Source organism: Nannospalax galili, unplaced genomic scaffold (genome assembly GCF_000622305.1).
Source record: "Nannospalax galili isolate Female #2095 unplaced genomic scaffold, S.galili_v1.0 scaffold1383, whole genome shotgun sequence".
Classification (NCBI taxonomy): Eukaryota; Metazoa; Chordata; class Mammalia; order Rodentia; family Spalacidae; genus Nannospalax; species Nannospalax galili.
In genome coordinates, this window is record NW_008350357.1 from 832,780 (window position 1) to 839,671 (window position 6,892).

Here is a 6,892-nt window from a genome sequence, read left to right on the forward strand (position 1 = left end):
TTCACTGTAGAGATCTTTAATGCCTTTGGTCATGTTTATTCTGAGATATTTTTGAGGCTATTGTGAATGGGAGGGGTTCCAAGTACTGTTTCTTTAATTGCTTGATATTGATTTATAGAAAGGGTACTGATTTTTTTCAGGTTAATTGTATAACCTGACACTTTACTGAAAGAGTTAATCATTTCTAGGAGTTTTCTGGTGGACTATTTGGCAACTCATAGATCTAATATCATATCACTTGCAAAAGGGGATAATTTGACCTCTTCTTTTCCAATTAGTACTCCTTTAATTCCCTTCTCTTGTTGTAGTGCTCTAGCAAGAGTTTGAAGGACTGTATTAAAAAAGAATGGAGATAGATTATAGCCCTGTCTGGTTCCTGATTTTAATGGGAATGGTTCCAGTATTTTCCATTTAGAATTATGTTGGCTTTGAGTTTATTGTATAAAGCTTTAATTGCTTTGAGGTATGTTCCCTCCAGTCTAACGCCCTCTAGGATGTTGAACATAAATGCATGTTGAATTTTATCAAAGGTCTTCTCTGCATCTATTGAGATGACAATGTGTGTCTTGTCTTTGAGGCCATTTATATGACTTGTGATGTTTATTGACTTATGTATATTGAACCATACCTGCATCTCTGGAATAAAGCTGACTTGATCATAGTGAATGATCTTTCGGATGTGTCTGTATGCAGTTTGCAAGTGTTTTGTTGAGAAGTTTTGCATATATGTCCATTAAGGATATGGGTCTATAGTTTTCTTTTTTGGTTGTATCTTTACCTGGTTTTGCTATTAAGGTGATGCTGGCTTCATAGAAGAAACTTGGAAGTTCTCTCTCCATTTCTATCTTTTTGAATAAATTTAGAATTGTTGGCTATAGATCTTCTCTAAATGTTCAGTGGAAGTCTGCTGTGAATTCACCTGGGCCTGGGCTTTTTTTAGTCGGGAAGTTTTGTATCACTTTTTCAATTTCTTTATGTGTTATGAGTCTGTTTAAGCTGTTGATCTCTTCTTGGTTTAGCTTTGGTGAATCCCATGATTTTAGATACACATCCATTTCCTTTAGGTTTTCAAATTTAATGGCATATAGGTTTTTAAAGTATTCCCTTATAATGTTCTGGATCTTTTTGGTGTATGTTGTGAGTTTTCCCCTTTCATCTCTAATTTTGTTGATTTGTAGTTGTTCTTTCTTTCGGTGAACTGGCTAAGCGTCTGTCTTCTTATTTATCTTTTTAAGGAAGCACCTCTTGGATTTGTTGATTCTTTGAATTGTTTTCTTTGTTTCTGTTTCACAAATTTCTGCTCTGATTTTTGTTATTTCTTCTTGTCTTCTGGGTTTGGATTTCATTTGTTGTTGCTTTTCAAGTGTCTTGAGTTTCTTTCTTAGTTTCTTCTTTGACACCATCATCATTCAGGAGTTTGTTGTTTAATTACCATGAGTTCATGTAGTGCTAAGATTTCTTTCAGCATTGATTTTAAGCTTTATTGTGTTGTGGTCTGATAGAATGCATGGAATTATTCCAATTTTTTTATTTGTTTAGGCTTGTTTTGTGACCCAGTATGTGGTTAATTTTGGAGAAAGTTCCATGGGGCACTGAATATAAAGTATATTCTTTGGTGATCGGGTGGAATATTCAGTAGATGTCTGTTAGGTCCATTGGATGCATGGTATTGTTTAATCCTGATGTCTCTCTGTTTCTTCTTTGTCCTGTTGACATGTCTAATGGAAACAGTGTGGTATTGAAGTCTCTTACTATTAGTGAGTTGGGATTAATTTGTGTCTTAAAATCCTGTAGTACTGTTTTTATGAAGTTGGGTATACCAGAGTTTGATGCATGTGTGTTTATGACTGTACAAATAACTTCTTAGTCATTTTTTCCTTTGATTAGAGTGAAGAGGCCATCTTTATCTGTCCTGATTAGTGTTGATGTCAAGTCTATTTTGTCAGATATTAGAACTGCAACTTCTGCTTTTTTCTTAGTGTCATTTTCTTGGAATATGTTTTCCTTCCTTTTACCTTAAAGTAGTGCTTGTCCTTGAAGGTGAGCTGGGCTTCCTTTAGATAACAAAAATATGGATTTTTTTCTGAATCCATTCAACTAGCCTGTTTCTTGTGACTGGAGAGTTCAGTCCACTGATATTTAAAGTCAATTTTGAAAGATGTGTGTTGATTCCTGTCATCTTGATTTCTGTTTGCATTCTTGATCTAACTATGTGTTTCCACACATTTAGTTTCTTTCTATTACCCCTTGGGTATAGTCACTTCTTTCTTCAGCTCTTTGTATTGCTTCAAGGATTCTCTGAAGGACGGGTTTTGTAGACAAATTCTTTCAGCCTATTTATGCTGTGGAAGATTTTTCTTTTCCCTTCAACTATAAACTACATTTTTTTCTGAGTAAAGTATTCTGGGTTAGCATCTGCAGTTACTTAGAACTGGGAATACTTTGGTCTAGGCTCTTCTGGCTTTCATAGTTTGCTCTGAAAAGTCAACTGTAATTCTAATGGGTTTTCCTTTTTATGTGACTTGTTTTTCTTTTGCAACTTTCCATATTCTCTCTTTGTTCTGTACGTTTAGTGTTTTTAGTATCATATGCCATGGGGAATTTCTTTTCTGGTCTTGTCTGTTTGGTGTTCTATGGGCTTCTTGTATTTATATACACATTTCTTTCTTTAACTTGAGGAAATTTTCTTCTACAGTCCTGTTGAAGATCTGGCCCACACCATTATCCTGAGATTCTTCTCCTTCCTCTATGCCCATGATGCATAAATTTGGTCTTTTCATGGTGTCACACATTACTGCATACTCCATTCCTGTGTTTTCTTAAATTTTTCATAATCTTTGCTTAACCAGTCCAGTTCATCAACTTTATCTTCGAGTCTTGATATTCTGTTTTCCATTTCATTCATTTTATTGCTGAGGCTTTCTCCTGTCATTTCTAATTGGTTTATTGAGTGTTTCACTTCCTTCTTCATTTCAGCCTTATTTTTCATCAATATTTCTAACTCTTGTGAATTCATTCAGAAGTTTATCCCTATCTTCTTTCATTTCTTTGATTTCTTTGTGTGTTCTTTAAATTCCTTAAATTATTTTAGCATGTTTATAATTGTTCCTTTGAATTCCGTGTCTTGGGTTATGTCTAGGGGTTCTCACTGTGGACATCCTCTATAGGACTTTTGGTGCTTGGTGGGGACATGTTATTTGGGTTTTTCATGTTATTATTCTTTGTTTCGCCTGGCATGTGGATGTCTTTTCTTGTTTCTGATTCTGTGTGAGATGCAAGCCTTCCTTTGCTGAGTTTAAGTCTGTTTCTGTTTGTATATGTGATGTGTCTTTGTTGTTTTCTTATTGGTATGAAAAGCTAATTGGTGTAAGTTCTCTTCAGGCTCTCTCTTTTGATTTTATATTGGAGTGGTCTGATGGCTTTAGTTCAGCTGCTCAGGAGTTCCCACAGAGGAACTCATCCAAGTCGGATGAGGATCAGATGCTGTCAGGCTTTTTCCTGTTGTTTCAAATGGACTTACTGAATTTTTCTGTTCCATCTCTGTGGGAGACAGGCTTGAGCTAGGGTGAAAGTCTTAATGACAGCCATACAACAGGCCCTAGGCAATGGCCCAACCACTGGAGCCACAAGGAATGCCTCGTGACATTTGCTCCCATTGGAAGATCATGAGATTGATGCCTAGAGCTTGGCACTCTCTAATCACCACCCTTGAGATGCCAAATTGCAACACTTAGACAGCCTGGGTCACATGGTTCCCGGGAAACCAGGCCCCATAAGGAAACTGGGAGCTAAGTAACCTGAAACCCATTATGCTAGTGAGGTATCTGACAGGATGACATGATAGGACACAGCCCTGCCAAAGATCTGAGTTGTAACTTCTTGATTGGACCCCTACCCCTATATAAGCTTGTGCCCTTCTGCAATAAACTGGATCTGCATTAATGAACCTGGTCTCCTGTGTCTGAATGTGGCTCCGCTGACACAGTCTCCTCACCAGCCCTGGGGTCCGGGAGGGGCAGAAGTAGCCACGATCGGAGGCAGTGCTGCAGCGAGCAAAAGAGCAGCCCCAGCACTGGGGAAGCAGAAGAGCTGCCTCAGCCCCACAACTAGTGGAAGAGCGACCACAGCTTGCAGCCGCAGCAAGGAGTGAAGGGCAGTGCCTGTGTGATCAGAGGCAGTGCCCAGGAGGCAGCCCTGTGCCATAGCAGGCAGTGCCTGAGCAAGCGAACGAGTGGTGCTTGGAGACAGCACCCAGCACCAGAAGAGTGGAGGGTTGGCCGCAACTGGCAGCAGCCGCACATCTCCATTTTGGCTTGTGTTTTCTTCAATATTCCTATCTCTTTAGTGTATTCACTTTCCAGTTCTTGAATTGTTTTTATTTCAGACAACCACATATGTGTATTTTCTTGAGCTTCTATAAGCTTACAACTATCCTCTTTGAATTGTTTGAGTTGTCAGTGTGTTCTTTAAATTCTTTGATCATGTTTATGATTGTTAGTTTTAAATCCTGTATTTGTAAGGTTCCTCAGGGTGATTCTTATTGTAGTACAATTCCGTAGGGGTGTTGGGTTTTCTTGGTGACATATTCTCTTTGTTTTTCAATTTATTTGTGGTTTTGCATTGTCATTTTGGCATATGGATTTTTTTTGTTTTATCTCTGAAAAGCATATTTCAATTTTAAGAGAAGAAACAGAATGGGTTTGTTTTATCAAATGTCTCATCATGCGTGATGAAAGGCTTTTGAAATGTTAATCTGTGTAAATATATATCGCTTGAGATCCTTGTGAAAGCACAGGTTCTATGTAAGTCCTTTTCACATTTTTTTGTTTTTATTTAAATTTTGTGTATTTCACACAGAATATCTCAAACAATCTTAATCATCTTTATACCCCAGTCCCACTGGCACCCTCCAATAGCCCCCCACTGAAACCCATATACTTTGTCATCTGTGTTAAGGCCCACTGTGTCAAATAAGTGTCCCCAGACATTCCCCAGTGAAAGTCCATCCACTGAGGTCTAGTCAGCTTAAATAGAGTCCTTTGTTTTAGGAAGATGAGCTCTTTGTCATCTAGCAGTATCAATTGCCAGTATTTCTTCAGCTGTGCTTGGGGTCTGTCTGCCTGAGTTTGCATGGGACTTGTGTATACTGTTGCCAGTGCCATAGAATCACTTGAGTGGGGTCCCACGAGCTTGTAGGATTCTGTTTCCAGGGCATATGGATATTTTCTGTTGGTTGCCTATAAGATAGGAAGTTGTATTCTGCCTTTGTTTAGTTGAAGTTTGATTCAGTTTATATTGTTGATATAGCTTGGTTGTCTTCTGAAAGTATGAAAAGTTAGTTGGTATGTGCTTCAGGTTCTTACAGGGTGGTACGCAGGTCTGGGTAGTAGAAAGGTCTATGGTAGGGGATCAAGAGAGGGACCAAGGGTGAGACAGGGTGGGGATAGCCAGTGGAGGTTCTCACAAACTAATTTGAAAAATTGAGCTGGTCTGAGTGTAGGGAATCCGGACACAGTGAGTGGGTCTGGATTAAGAGAGTAGTCTAGAGATCTGGGCAGATAATCCCAGAGCAGACCTGGACCTAAGGTGGAGAGACTAGAGCTTCTCAGGGTTCAGAAGAATCAAGGTGCAATGGGCAAGATCTGACTTACCTGAATGGTAGGAAATTATGAGGCAGGCAGATCAAGTGGCCAGGGGCAAGATGTGGGTATGGACAACCTTTGACAGGTCTGACAAACTATGTTAGAGGATTAAGCCAGTCTGGGTTAGGAAGATACTCCAGAGACCTGAGGTGGGAGAGCAGGTATGGGCCTGAGCCAAGGCTAGAAGAGGGACAGACTATAGGGAGAGAGCTGTTATGTCTTTTTAGACAAACCATGGAGGACATATTTAACCTTAATGCCATTAAGATTTAACTTTGTCCTCAGCTCATTGTTGTTCTGTGTGACCTCGAACTCAGGATATGTCCAAGACAGCAAGAAAAACTAACTCACTGTATTTATTCTCATCAGATTGTCTTCCAGCTTTGTAACCAGGAAAGAAAAGCTAACAGCATTTATTGACGTCAATTTATATTTTAGCTTTGTTATCTAATTGTGTTCTTTGTCATCACTTTACTCTTCAGCTTTATGGACATTGTAAAGCCCCTGCCATTCCTTCATCTTTAACTTTGCAGTTTGTTACAAGCAGCCTATGAACCTTCACCATTGAAAGGTCAGTGATAGTTTATTCTTAATCTTGTAACAGCAGGCCAGCATTTTAAAACAAGTCACAAGTAGCTTGTATATTTTTCATTACAGTGTTTGAAATCTGATTCCCTTTTACTTTTTAAATTTCCTTATCCACCAGGGTATTGCCACAGATCATATCACTAATCTCAGAGAAAACTGATGCTTCAAATGATGCCTAGAAAACAGATGGCTATTGGAGCCTATTTCGTTCCCGTTCTTCTTATCTATCATCCTGATACTAAGTACTTTAGCCAAAATTATCATTGTTTTCGTGAGTTCAAATGAAAAAGTGTTTTCCATCCTTGCCACATAAGTTGAAGCTTTCTGTGAGATGTTCCCCTTCCATTTCCTGAGGATATAATGAGTGCTGAGTTTCTGAACATTCCAGTAGGGTTCAGTTTGAAGGATGGCATCATGTGCTACGGGTGTGATATCAATAGTGGATTTATTTTGCGACATCAGGAGAATGTAGGGTTCAGCAGAGCCTATGAGAAAAGAGAACTGACTTTCCAGTGGCAGGGAAGAATTTGTAGAATCAGAACTACAGGACAAATGATAGACTATTGAGAGGAAGTGGCTTGTTTATGTGAAGATGTATTTAGAAACTGGTCACTTACAAGAGACTTGTCTCATTTGATGTCTGATTCTAAATACTACACAGG